Here is a 15,740-nt window from a genome sequence, read left to right as displayed (position 1 = left end):
CAGATTTACACATGCAATACACTTAGGTTAGCTTGACGAGCCTAGCATGTACAGACATGGCCTCGGAACACGGAAGACCGAAAGGTCGAGTATGAGTCGTATAGAAGATACGATCAACATGAAGATGTTCACCGATGTTGACTAGTCCGTCTCACGTGATGATCGGACACGGCCTAGTTGACTCGGATCATGTTCACTTAGATGACTAGAGGGATGTCTATCTGAGTGGGAGTTCATTAAATAATTTGATTAGATGAACTTAATTATCATGAACATAGTCTAAATTGTCTTTGCAAATATGTTGTAGATAAACAGCTCACGTTGTAGCTCCCTGTTTCAATACGTTCCTAGAGAAAGACCAAGTTGAAAGATATTGTAAGCAATGATGCGGACTGGGTCCGTAGTCCGAGGAGTGTCCTCACTACTACACAGAAGGCTTACGTCTTTGAAGCACCGCTCGATGTGCAAACCCCTACAACGTCGTCTGTGGATGTTGTGAACACCTAACAGACACATCCTGATGACTACTTGATAGTTTAGTGCACCATACTTTACGGCTTAGAATCGGGATTCCAATGAGATTTTGAACGCCTAAGACATATGAGATGTTCCAAGAGCTGAAATTGGGATTTCAGGCTCATGCCCGTGTTGAGAGGTATGAGACCTCTGACAAGTTCTTTTGCCAACAAGATGGAGGAGAATGGCTCAGCTGGTGTGTCTGGGTACTACAATCACTTAAATCAAGTGGGAGTTAAACTTCCAGATAAGATAGTGATTGATAGAGTTCTCTAGCCACTATCATTAAGCTACTAGATCTTCGTGATGAACTATGACATGCAAGGGATGGAGTTGATCCCGGAGCTGTTCGCGGTGCTTAAGACCGCAAAAGGTAGAAATCAAGAAGGAGCATCAAGTGTTGATGGTTTAACAAGACCACTGGTTTCAAGAAGGTCAAGGGCTAGAAGGGAAACTTCATGGATGGAAAACCAGTTGCCGCTCCAGTGAAGGAACCCAAGGTTGAACCCAAACCCGAGACTAAGTGCTTCTATTGTAAGGGGAACGGTCACTGGTAGCGGAATTACCCCAAATGCATGGTAGATAAGAAGGCTGGCAACTTCAACAAAGTATATACGTGTTATTAATGTGTACCTCACTAGTACTCCTGGTAGCACCTGGGTATTGGATACCGGTTCAGTTGCTATTATTGGTGACTTGAAGCAGAAGCTACGGACTAAACAGAGACTGGCTAAGGGCGAGGTTACAATGTGTGTTGGAAGTGTTTCCAAAGTTGATGAGATCACCATTGCACGCTCCATCTGCCTTCGGGATTAGCATTGAACCTAGATAAATGTTATCAGGTGTCTGCGTTGAGCATGAATATGATTAGATCATGTTCATTGCAATACGGTTATTCATTTAAGTTAGAGAATAATGGTTATTATGTTTACATGAATAATACCTTTCATGGTCATGCACCCTATGTGAATGGTTCAGTGAATCTCGGTCGTGGTAATACACATGTTCACGCCAAAAGATGTAGATAGTACCACTTTCTTGTGGCATTGCCGCTTAGGTCATATTGGCGTAAGATGCATGAAGAAACTCCGTGTCGATGGATGTTTGGAGTCACTTGATTTTGAATCGCTTGACACATGCGAGCCATGCCTCATGGGCAGGATGACTAAGATCCCGTTTTTAGGTACAATGAAACGGGCAAGTGACTTGTTGGAAATCATACATGCTGATGCGTGTGATCCAATGAGAATTGAAGCGTGCGGTGGATATCGCTATCTTCACTGACGATTTGAGTAGATATAGGTATATTTACTTAATGAATCACAAGTCTGAAACATTTGAAAAGTTCAAGCGGTTTCAGAGTGAAGTTAAGAACCATCATAACAAGAAGATCAAATTCCTACGATCTGATCGATGAGAATTTCTGAGTTATGAGTTTGGCAATCACTTAAGACATTGTGGAATTGTTTCATAGTTGAAGCCACCTGGAACACCACAGGGTAATGGTGTGTCCGGACGTCATAATCGAACCTTGTGAGATATGGTGCGATCTATGATGTCTCTTACCGATCTACCATTTTCATTTTGAGGATATGCGTTAGAGACAGCTGCATTCACTTTAGATAGGACACCATCTAAGTCCGTTGAGACGACGTCGTATGAATATGGTTTGGTAAGAAACCAAAAATTGTAGTTTCTTAATGTTTGGGGCTGCGATGCTTAAGGCTTCAGCCGAAGAAGCTCGAACCCAAAAGCGGACAAACACATCTTCATAGGATACCCAAAGGTGACAGTTGGGTTTACCTTCTATCTCAGATCTGAGGCAAATTGTTTGTCGCTAAGAACGGGTCCTTTCTCGAGAAGGAGTTTCTCTCGAAAGGATTGAGTGAGAGGAAAATAGAACTTGATGAGGTTGTCGAACATTTACTTCAACCAGAGAGTGATGCAACACAGAAAGATGTTTTCTGTGGCGCCTACGTATGTTGAATAGGAAGTTAATGATAGTGATCATGAAGCTTCGGATCAAGTTGCTATCGAACCTTGTAGGTCGACAAGGATATGTACTACTCCTGAGTGGTACGGTAATCCTGTCTTAAATATCATGTTATTAGACAACAATGAACCTACGAGCTATGGAGAAGCGATGGTGGGCCCGTATTCCGACAAATGGTTAGAAGCCATGAAATCCGAGATAGGATCCATGTATCAGAACAAAGTATGGACTTTGGTGGACTTGCCCGTTGATCGGCGAGCCATTGAGATAAATGGATCTTTAAGAAGAAGACGAACATGGGCGGTAATGTTACGGTCTATGAAGCTCGACTTGTGGGAAAGAGTCTTTTCACAAGTTCAAGGAGTTGACTACGATGAGAATTTCTCACCCGTAGCGATGCTTAAGTCCGTCGGAATCATGTTAGCATTAGCTGTATTTTTCAATTATGAAATCTGACAGATGGATGTCAAAACAAGTTTTCTTACCAGTTTTCGTAAGAAAAAGTTGTATGTGATACAATAAAAGGTTTTGTCGATCCTAAGGATGCTAAAAGGCATGCTGGCTCCAGCAATCCTTCTATGGACTAGAGCAAGCATCTCGGAGTCGGAATATATGCTTTGATGGAGTGATCAAAGCTTTTAGGTTTATACAATGTTTGCTAGAAACTCGTATTTACAAGAAAGTGAGTGGGAGCACTACAACATTTCTGATAAGTATATGTGGATGACATATTGTTGATCCGAAATGATGTAGAATTTCTGGAAAGCATGCAGGGTTATTTGAAAAGTGTTTTTCGATGGAAAACCTGAATTAAGCTACTTGAACATTGAGCATCAAGATCTATAAGGATAGATCAAAAACGCTTAATAGTACTTTCAAATGAATACATACCATGACAAGATTTTGAAGGAGTTCGAAAATAGATCAGCAAAGAAGGAGTTCTTGGCTGTGTTACAAGGTGTGAGCATTGAGTAAGACTCAAGACCTGACCACGGCAGAAGAGAGAGAAAGGACGAAGGTTGTCCCCTATGCTTTAGACGTAGGCTCTGTAGTATGCTGTGCTGTGTACCGCACCTGAAGTGTGCCTTGCCATGAGTCAGTCAAGGGGTACAAGAGTGATCCAGGAATGGATCGCATGACAGCGGTCGAACTCATCCTTAGTAACTAGTGGACTAAGGAATTTTCTCGATTATGGAGGTGGTAAAAGAGTTCGTCGTAAAGGGTTACGCCGGTGCAATCTTTGACACTAATCTGGATGATTCTGAGTAGTAAACCGGATTCGTATAGTAGAACAGTTATTTGGAATAGCTCCAAGTAGCGCGTGGTAGCTGCATCTACAAGATGACATAGAGATTTGTAAAGCACACATGGATCTGAAAGGTTCAGACCCATTGACTAATAAACCTCTTTCACAAGCGAGATATGAACAAACCCCATGGGTGTTGGATTCATTACAATCACATAGTGATGTGAACTAGATTATTGACTCTAGTGCAAGTGGGAGACTGTTGGAAATATGCCCTAGAGGCAATAATAAATTAGTTATTATTATATTTCCTTGTTCATGATAATCGTTTATTATCCATGCTAGAATTGTATTGATAGGAAACTCAGATACATGTGCGGATACATAGACAACACCATGTCCCTAGTAAGCCTCAGATGGTTACGGTTTCCTGACCATGGACATTAGATGTCGTTGATAATGGGATCACATCATTAGGAGAATGATGTGATGGACAAGACCCAATCCTAAGCCTAGCACAAGATCGTGTAGTTCGTATGCTAAAGCTTTTCTAATGTCAAGTATCATTGTTGGGGAACGTAGCAGAATTTTAAAATTTTCTACGCATCACCAAGATCTATCTATGGAGTCATCTAGCAATGAGGGAGAGAGGAGTGCATCTACATACCCTTGTAGATCACGAGCGGAAGAGTTCAAGAGAACGAGGTTGATGGAGTCGTACTCGTCGTGATCCAAATCACCGAAGATCCTAGCGCCGAACGGACGATACCTCCGCGTTCAACACACGTACGGAGCGAGGACGTCTCCCGCGCCTTGATCCACCAAGGAGGAGGGACAGGTTGAGGAAGAGGGCTCCAACAGCAGCACGACGGCGTGGTGGTGGTGAAGCTGTAGTACTCCGGCAGGGCTTCGCCAAGCTCTTACGGAGGAGGAGAGCTGTTGGGGAGGGGAGGGGCTGCGCCTTGGATGTTGTGTGCAGCCCTCCCCTTGCCCCTCTATTTATAGGGGAAGGAGGAAGGGGGCCGGCCCCCTCTAGATGAGATCTAGAGGGGGGGAGGGGGCGACCAAGGGAAGGGGGCTTGCCCCCCAAGCAAGGGGGCGCCCCCTTTAGGGTTTCCCCCCAACCCTAGGCGCATGGGCCCAAGGGGGGGATGCGGCCAGCCCATGTAGGGCTGGTTCCCTTTCCTCTACAGCCCATTAGGCACTCCGAGAGAGGTGGCCCCTCTCGGTGGACCCCCGGAACCCCTCCGGTGGCCCCGGTACAATACCGATATGCCCCCGAACCTTTCCGGTGACCGTATGACAACTTCCTACATATAAATCTTCACCTCCGGACCATTCCGGAACTCCTCGTGACATCCGGGATCTCATCCGGGACTCCGAACAACATTCGGTAATCACATACAAGTCTTCCTAACAACCCTAGCGTCACCGAACCTTAAGTGTGTAGACCCTACGGGTTCGGGAGACATGCAGACATGACCGAGATGACTCTCCGATCAATAACCAACAGCGGTATCTGGATACCCATGTTGGCTCCCACATGCTCCTCGATGATCTCATCGGATGAACCACGATGTCAAGGATTCAATCAATCCGTATACAATTCCCTTTGTCAATCAGTACGTTACTTGCCCGAGACTCGATCGTCGGTATCCCAATACCTTGTTCAGTCTTGTTACCGGCAAGTCACTTTACTCGTACCGTAATGCATGATCCCGTGATCAACCACTTGATCACATTGAGCTCATTATGATGATGCATTACCGAGTGGGCCCAGAGATACCTCTCCGTCATACGGAGTGACAAATCCCAGTCTCGATTCGTGCCAACCCAACAGACACTTTCGGAGATACCTGTAATGTACCTTTATAGTCACCCAGTTACGTTGTGACATTTGGCACACCCAAGGCACTCCTACGGTGTCCGGGAGTTGCACAATCTCATGGTCTAAGGAAATGATACTTGACATTCAGAAAAGCTACATCAAACGAACTACACGATCTTTGAGCTATGCTTAGGATTGGGTCTTGTCCATCACATCATTCTCCTAATGATGTGATCCCGTTATCAATGACATCCAATGTCCATAGTCAGGAAACCATGACTATCTTTTGATCAACGAGCTAGTCAACTAGAGGCTCACTAGGGACGTGTTGTGGTCTATGTATTCAGACATGTATTACGATTTCCGGATAACACAATTATAGCATGAACAATAGACAATCATCATGAACAAAGAAATATAATAATAACCATTTTATTATTGCCTCTAGGGCATATTTCCAACAGTCTCCCACTTGCACTAGAGTCAATATTCTAGTTACATTGTGATGAATCGAACACCCATGCAGTTCTGGTGTTGATCATGCTTTGCTCTAGGGAGAGGTTTAGTCAAGGATCTGCTACATTCAGGTCCGTATTTACTTTACAAATCTCTATGTCTCCATTTTGAACACTTTCACGAATGGAGTTGAAGCGACACTTGATATGCCTGGTCTTCCTGTGAAACCTGGGCTCCTTGGCAAGGGCAATAGCTCCAGTGTTGTCACAGAAGAGAGTCATCGGGCCCGATGCATTGGGTATGACTCCTAGGTCGGTAATGAACTCCTTCACCCAGACTGCTTCTTGTGCTGCCTCCGAGGCTGCCATGTACTCCGCTTCACATGTAGATCCCGCCACAACGCTTTGCTTGAAACTGCACCAGCTTACTGCCCCACCATTCAAAATATACACGTATCCGGTTTGTGACTTAGAGTCATCCAGATCTGTGTCGAAGCTAGCATCGACGTAACCCTTTACGACGAGCTCTTCGTCACCTCCATAAACGAGAAACATTTCCTTAGTCCTTTTCAGGTACTTCAGGATATTCTTGACCGCTGTCCAGTGTTCCATGCCGGGATTACTTTGGTACCTTCCTACCAAACTTACGGCAAGGTTTACATCAGGTCTGGTACACAACATAGCATACATGATAGACCCTATGGCCAAGGCATAGGGGACGACACTCATCTTTTCTCTATCTTCTGCCGTGGTCAGGCATTGAGCCGTGCTCAATCTCGTACCTTGCAATACAGGCAAGAACCCCTTCTTTGACTGATCCATTTTGAACTTCTTCAATATCTTGTCAAGGTACGTACTCTGTGAAAGACCAATGCGGCATCTCGATCTATCTCTATAGATCTTGATGCCTAATATATAAGCAGCTTCTCCAAGGTCCTTCATTGAAAAACACTTGTTCAAGTAGGCCTTTATGCTTTCCAAGAATTCTATATCATTTCCCATCAACAGTATGTCATCCACATACAATATGAGAAATGCTACAGAGCTCCCACTCACTTTCTTGTAAATGCAGGCTTCTCCATAAGTCTGCATAAACCCAAACGCTTTGATCATCTCATCAAAACGAATGTTCCAACTCCGAGATGCTTGCGCCAGCCCATAAATCGAGCGTTGGAGCTTGCACACCTTGTCAACATTCTTAGGATCGACAAAACCTTCTAGCTGCATTATATACAATTCTTCCTTAAGGAAACCATTAAGGAATGCCGTTTTGACGTCCATTTGCCATATCTCATAATCATAGAATGCGGCAATTGCTAACATGATTCGGACGGACTTCAGCTTCGCTACGGGTGAGAAAGTCTCATCGTAGTCAACCCCTTGAACTTGTCGATAACCCTTAGCGACAAGCCGAGCTTTATAGATGGTCACATTACCATCCGCGTCTGTCTTCTTCTTAAAGATCCATTTATTTTCTATGGCTTGCCGATCAACGGGCTAGTCAGTCAAAGTCCATACTTTGTTTTCATACATGGATCCTATCTCGGATTTCATGGCTTCCAGCCATTTGTCGGAATCCGGGCCCGCCATCGCTTCTTCATAGTTCGAAGGTTCACCGTTGTCTAACAACATGATTTCCAACACAGGGTTGCCGTACCACTCTGGTGCGGAACGTGTCCTTGTGGACCTACGAAGTTCAGTAGCAATTTGATCTGAAGTTTCATGATCATCATCATCAACTTCTTCTCTAGTCGGTGCAGGCACCTCAGGAACATTTTCTTGAGCTGCGCCACTTTCCGGTTCAAGAGGTAATACTTCATCAAGTTCTACCTTCCTCCCACTTATTTCTTTCGAGAGAAACTCTTTCTCTAGAAAGGACCCATTCTTGGCAACAAAGATCTTGCCTTCGGATCTGAGGTAGAAGGTATACCCAACAGTTTCTTTAGGGTATCCTATGAAGACGCATTTTTCCGACTTGGTTTCGAGCTTTTCAGGTTGAAGTTTCTTGACATAAGCATCGCATCCCCAAACTTTTAGAAACGACAGCTTAGGTTTCTTCCCAAACCATAATTCATACGGTGTCATCTCAACGGATTTTGATGGAGCCCTATTTAAAGTGAATGCGGCAGTCTCTAAAGCATAGCCCCAAAATGACAACGGTAAATCGGTAAGAGACATCATAGATCGCACCATATCTAATAGAGTGCGATTACGACGTTCGGACACACCATTACGCTGAGGTGTTCCAGGCGGCGTGAGTTGTGAAACTATTCCACATTTTCTTAAGTGTGTGCCAAATTCGTGACTCAAGTATTCTCCCCCATGATCTGATCGCAAGAACTTGATTTTCCTGTCACGTTGATTCTCAACCTCACTCTGAAATTCCTTGAACTTTTCAAAGGTCTCAGACTTGTGTTTCATTAAGTAGACATACCCATATCTACTCAAGTCATTAGTGAGGGTGAGAACATAACAATAGCCACCGCGAGCGTCAACACTCATTGGACCGCACACATCAGTATGTATGATTTCCAATAAGTTGGTTGCTCGCTCCATTGTTCCTGAGAACGGAGTCTTGGTCATTTTACCCATGAGGCATGGTTCGCACGTGTCAAATGACTCGTAATCAAGAGACTCTAAAAGTCCATCTGCATGGAGCTTCTTCATGCGTTTGACACCTATGTGACCAAGGCGGCAGTGCCACAAGTATGTGTGACTATCATTATCAACCTTACATCTTTTGGTATTCACACTATGAATATGTGTAGCATTACGCTCGAGATTCATTAAGAATAAACCATTCACCATCGGAGCATGACCATAAAACATATCTCTCATATAAATAGAACAACCATTATTCTCGGATTTAAATGAGTAGCCATCTCGAATTAAACGAGATCCTGATACAATGTTCATGCTCAAAGCTGGCACTAAATAACAATTATTGAGGTTTAAAACTAATCCCGTAGGTAAATGTAGAGGTAGCGTGCCGACGGTGATCACATCGACCTTGGAACCATTCCCGACGCGCATCGTCACCTCGTCCTTCGCCAGTCTCCGCTTATTCCGCAGCTCCTGCTTTGAGTTACAAATGTGAGCAACCGCACCGGTATCAAATACCCAGGAGCTACTACGAGTACTGGTAAGGTACACATCAATTACATGTATATCACATATACCTTTCGTGTTGCCGACCTTCTTGTCCGCTAAGTATTTGGGACAGTTCCGCTTCCAGTGACCACTTCCCTTGCAATAAAAACACTCAGTCTCGGGCTTGGGTCCATTCTTTGGCTTCTTCCCGGTAGCTTGCTTACCGGGCGCGGCAACTCCCTTACCGTCCTTCTTTTCTTCTTACCCTTGCCTTTCTTGAACTTAGTGGTTTTATTCACCATCAACACTTGATGTTCCTTTTTGACTTCTACCTCTGCTGATTTCAGCATTGAATATACCTCAGGAATGGTCTTTTCCATCCCCTGCATATTGAAGTTCATCACAAAGCTCTTGTAGCTCGGTGGAAGCGACTGAAGGATTCTGTCAATGACCGCGTCATCCGGGAGATTAACTCCCAGTTAAGTCAAGTGGTTATGCAACCCAGACATTTTGAGTATGTGCTCACTGACAGAACTATTTTCCTCCATCTTACAGCCGAAGAACTTGTCAGAGACTTCATATCTCTCAACCCGGGCATGAGCTTGAAAAACCATTTTCAGCTCTTCGAACATCTCATATGCTACGTGTCTCTCAAAATGCTTTTGGAGCCCCGGTTCTAAGTTGTAAAGCATGCCGCACTGAACGAGGGAGTAATCATCAGCACGTGACTACCAAGCGTTCATAACGTCTTGGTTCTGTGGGACGGGTGCGTCACCTAGCGGTGCTTCTAGGACATAATCTTTCTTGGCAGCTATGAGGATGATCCTTAGGTTCCGGACCCAGTCCGTATAGTTGCTGCCATCGTCTTTCATCTTGGTTTTCTCTAGGAACGCGTTGAAGTTGAGGACAACGCGGGCCATTTGATCTACAAGACATATTGTAAAGATTTTAGACTAAGTTCATGATAATTAAGTTCATCTAATCAAATTATTCAATGAACTCCCACTCAGATAGACATCCCTCCAGTCATCTAAGTATAACATGATCCGAGTTAACTAGGTCGTGTACGATCATCATGTGAGACGGACTAGTCAAAATCGGTGAACATCTTCATGTTGATCGTATCTTCTATACGACTCATGCTCGACCTTTCGGTCTTCTGTGTTCCGAGACCATGTCTGTACATGCTAGGCTCGTCAAGTCAACCTAAGTATATTGTGTGTGTAAATCTGGCTTACACCCATTGCATTCGAACGTTAGAATCTATCACACCCGATCATCACGTGGTGCTTCGAAACAACGAACCTTCGCAACGGTGCACAATTAGGGGGAACACTTTCTTGAAATTATTACGAGAGATCATCTTATTTAAGCTACCGTCGTTCTAAGCAAATAAGATGTAAAACATGATAAACATCACATGCAATCAAACAGTGACATGATATGGCCAATATCATTTGCTCCTTTTGATCTCCATCTTCGGGGCTCCATGATCATCGTTGTTACCGGCATGACACCATGATATCCATCATCATGATCTCCATCATCGTGTCTTCTTGAAGTTGTCTCGTCATCTATTACTTCTACTACTATGGCTAACGCTTTAGCAATAAAGTAAAGTAATTACATGACGTTTATGTTGACACGAAGGTCATAAATAAATAAAGACAACTCCTATGGCTCCTGCCGGTTGTCATACTCATCGACATGCAAGTCGTGATTCCTATTACAAGAACATGATCATCTCATACATCACATATATCATTCATCACATCCTTTGGCCATATCACATCACAAAACACTTGCTGCAAAAACAAGTTAGACGTCCTCTAATTGTTGTTGCAAGTTTTTACGTGGCTGCTATAGGACTCTAGCAAGAACATTTCTTACCTACGCCAAAACCACAACGTGAATTGCCAATTTCTATTTACCCTTCATAAGGACCCTGTTCATCGAACCCGGTCCGACTAAAGTGGGAGAGACAGACACCCGCCAGCCAGCTTATGCAACTAGTGCATGTCAGTCAGTGAAACCAGTCTCACGTAAGCGTACGTGTAAGGTCGGTCTGGGCTGCTTCATCCCACGATGCCGCCGAATCAAGATAAGACTAGTAACGGCAAGAAAACTGACAATATCAACGCCCACAACTACTTTGTGTTCTACTCGTGCATAGAAACTACGCATAGACCTAGCTCTGATACCACTATTGGGGAACGTAGCAGAATTTTAAAATTTTCTACGCATCACCAAGATCTATCTATGGAGTCATCTAGCAACGAGGGAGAGAGGAGTGCATCTACATACCCTTGTAGATCACGAGCGGAAGCATTCAAGAGAACGAGGTTGATGGAGTCGTACTCGTCGTGATCCAAATCACCGAAGATCCTAGCACCGAACGGACGGCACCTCCGCGTTCAACACACGTATGGAGCGAGGACGTCTCCCGCGCCTTGATCCAGCAAGGAGGAGGGAGAGTTTGAGGAAGAGGGCTCCAACAGCAGCACGACGACGTGGTGGTGGTGAAGCTGCAGTACTCCGGCAGGGCTTCGCCAAGCTCTTACGGAGGAGGAGAGGTGTTGGGGAGGGGAGGGGCTGCGCCTTGGATGTTGTGTGCAGCCCTCCCCTTGCCCCTCTATTTATAGGGGAAGGAGGAAGGGGGCCGACCCCCTCTAGATGAGATCTAGAGGGGGGGGCAAGGGGAGGGGGCTTGCCCCCCAAGCAAGGGGGGCGCCCCCTTTAGGGTTCCCCCAACCCTAGGCGCATGGGCCCAAGGGGGGGGGGTGCGGCCAGCCCATGTAGGGCTGGTTCCCTTTCCTCTACAGCCCATTAGGCCCTCCGAGAGAGGTGGCCCCTCCCGATGGACCCCCAGAACCCCTCCGGTGGCCCCGGTACAATACCGATATGTCCCCAAACCTTTCCGGTGACCGTATGACAACTTCCTACATATAAATCTTCACCTCCGGACCATTTCGGAACTCCTCGTGATGTCCGGGATCTCATCCGGGACTCCGAACAACATTCAGTAATCACATACAAGTCTTCCTAACAACCCTAGCGTCACCGAACCTTAGAGCCGACCCTCACCGAAAGAGTTACATAGGTTGTGTGAAGATTACCTCACTTGCGACATTGCTTTCAATGCAGTTATGCCTCTAAGTCGTGCTTCAACACGTGGGAGATATAGCCTCATCGAGGGCATTACAAGTTGGTATCAGAGCCGACCCTCGCGGTTACACGGATGGTTGCGGACAGGTGCGTGGTCATGTTGTTCATGACGTTTGTGACCCGTCGTGGCACACGGCATGGCACATGTACTGGACTGGAAGCACGGACGTATGTGCCAAGAGGGAACGTTCCTGTGGCCCGACGAGGACATCGGTTCCTCTGAGTGGGGGTGTATGTGATGGCCTGGCTTATTAGGGATGATAGACTACTCATATCAATAAGGAATTCCTTCTTTTCCAGTAGCCCATTCGGACAGAACTCCAAAGTTAAGCGTGCTCAGCTTGGAGTAGTGTCAGGATGGGTGACCGATCGGGAAGTTGCTCCCGGGTGCGCATGAGTGAGGACAAAGTGCGTAGAAAATACTAGTATTGATCTGTGGGGCCAGTCTAGATCCCGCCAGGAGTAACGACCACCAACGGGTGTGTCCGGGGCGTTACATATCATGCTTAGTGTTTGCATGTGTGCCTGATTCCAAGCGGCACCAAAGGAATCGCATCACTTAGCTGTGAAGCGAATTCTTCGATATTTGGTTTACACCCCAACACTAGGATTATGGTATCCAAAGGGCTCAGAGTTTGATCTAGTTGGATTCTCGGATGCTGATTATGCGGGTGACAAGGTGGATCGCAAGTCTACATCAGGCACATGTCACTTTCTGGGACGATCACTTGTGTGTTGGTCTTCAAAGAAGCAGAACTGTGTATCTCTCTCCACTGCTGAATCTGAATACATTGCTGTTGGATCTTGCTGCGCTCAGCTCCTATGGATGAAGCAAACACTCATAGGCTATGGCATTCATCTGAAGCAAGTGCCACTCTACCGCGACAATGAAAGCGCCATCAAGATCGCCAACAACCCAGTTTAGCACTCGAAGGCAAAGCACATTCAGATCCGTCACCACTTTCTCAGAGATCATGTCATGAAGGAAGATATTGATATCATTCACGTCAGCACTGAAGAGCAACTGGCAGATACCTTCACAAAGCCCTTGGATGAGAAAAGGTTTTGCAAGTTACGATGTGAGCTAAATATCTTGGAATCCTCAAATGTCCTGTGATCATGCACACATCCTAACACTTATGCATGTTGATGACTTAGATGTGCAAACACACGAAGTAACGTATATCTTCAACTAATAAAGACTTACACTCTAAGTGTGAATACATTAACGCAGAATTTGACTTCGGAGCGCCATGATAATTGTGCGCCGTGTCTGGGTCTAATACTTCCTATACGGCGGGTAACTCCACCACCAATTTTTTGTTTAGAATACTTTCTGTTGGCGTTACATTTGCAAAGTCTTTGCATTTGGTTTGTCTTCAATGTTAACATGGCTTCATGTTTATCTTCAACATATTGATTTGGTTTCTGTCCTCTACAGCATTCACTTATAGCTATGTCTTCTAGTTGAATCTTTTGAACTAAGTGAATGTGATCGGACCCTAACCTTTCTATGCTCCCGTCTCAAATCTATCTATCTAAATCATATGCATTCTATTGAAACTGTCGAATGTCTTCTCTGCGTCCTTGTCAGCAGAAGATACAGAGACAAACATTAATTTGTTTTCAATGCTCAATCCTTTTTACCTGAAACCCGGAGAAGAGGGAACGACCACCCGACAATCCAGGCATACGTGGGAACATGGAACAACCTCCAATGTGTTGCATGATCGCCATGTGTCCTTCAGATGTGAACCGCCAGGGGCACCTGCGTAATAACGCTGTGCCGTCCATGTCCCTATAAATACACGCCTCACCCCAGTCATTATCTCTTCTTCCACTTCTATCTCTCGCACAAACCCTAGCGCCACCGCTAGCCCTCGATGACGCCGGCGACGAAGCGCTTAGTTGCCGCAACCTCACCGACGCCGTCCTCACGCCGGCCGCAGACATCGTCTTCTCCGTCGTCGCCGTAGGTGTCCTCCGTCGACAAGTTAGGGCATGGAAGATTGAACTGCTCGGCCTCATCTCCTACTCCGTCTAGCAGTTCATCGAGTGGTAAATAAACACTCTTTTTACAGTCTTTTTGATCCGATAGATTCATCCTTTTCAACCACAAGTGGTTTCTGTTGCTACGAAGTTGGATCTATCCTGTTCTGCATCTCATAGCATGCCTAGTATGTTCACTTATGCTTCACAAAGTAGTTAGATTCCTCACTTGTACTTATTCATGGATTCGTACAAATCTGGAACCAAGTCTCTACATATGAGTGAATGTCTTCGCACTATGAGGTCAATGTCTTCTAAACTGATTTATCTTCAAAATCTTCTAAGAATGCATATGACCTCTTCCCCTTCCCTCACATCTCTAATGTTGTCACAGGTACATGTCCGTGGGAGAATCCCTTGGTTCTCATAGTCTGCATTCATTTGCAGAGTTCTTACAACATCACACAAATTCTCCTGAAGCCAGTTCCTGTCTGGCCAGTAGACGGAAGACTTTGACAATATTGAAGCCTTTCAATCTAAACTTCATGGCAAAAGAGAAATCAGCAAGGAAGGGTGGCAGACAACGCCGTGGGGGTACATCAATGGACCTGCCCGAAGATCTCTATGAACTATACAAAACTGACCTCGAAGAAAGCTATGGTCAGCGCAAGACACGAATCCAATGGATTCGAAGATACTGGGCCGAGAAATGGTTCAAGTACAGATTCGTCACCAAGGAGTATGCTGAAAAGAATGCTCTCTCGCGTCCTTGGGGAGATATTCTCTATAAAAGTCTTCAACCCAAGACCAGAACTGAAGCCATTGCTCAAGGATTTTATCCTTGCATGGTCCTAGGGCCACAGCCTACTGATGCCGACCCATCGTCATTGCTATGGTGTCGAGATGACAATCTGTTCAAGCGCAACTATCAGTCTGCAAAGAACTCAGCCAAGGAAAACAGGAAGTCTTTGGGATTAGACTTCAACCCAGGCCCCTCTGTGCCACGTGCTGATGGCACACACGAAGCTGAACCCAATCTTGTTGGGCCCTTCTACAACCTAGAAGGTCTCATCACTCACATTCAGGTTCAAGGGGCAGCCGTGGACCACTCTGCAGATGACGCTGATTCTGACGAAGCGCCTGCACCACCGAAGCCTGTGAAGCAAAATGAACCAAAGGCTTCAAAGCCCTCCTCAGCACCAAAGGTCTCACGGGCGAAGCCTCTGGCCACTGCACCTCCTGAAGCCAGTGTGCAATCTGAAGATCTCTCTCGCATCTCCAAGTCTGACAAGTTGAAAAAGCCCATGCAACCAACTGGTCAAGCATTGACCCCTGCTGCTGTCTTGAGAAACGAGAATGACGCCATTGATCTGTCTAGCGATGACGATCTTGGCGATGACGCTCTTGAGCAATTGATAAAGAGCAAGCAAGAGGCGGAAATCTTCAATGATCTTCCCC

The sequence above is a fragment of the Triticum urartu genome, chromosome 5 (genome assembly GCF_003073215.2).
Source record: "Triticum urartu cultivar G1812 chromosome 5, Tu2.1, whole genome shotgun sequence".
Classification (NCBI taxonomy): domain Eukaryota; kingdom Viridiplantae; phylum Streptophyta; class Magnoliopsida; order Poales; family Poaceae; genus Triticum; species Triticum urartu.
Note: the sequence above shows the minus strand (reverse complement) of the source record.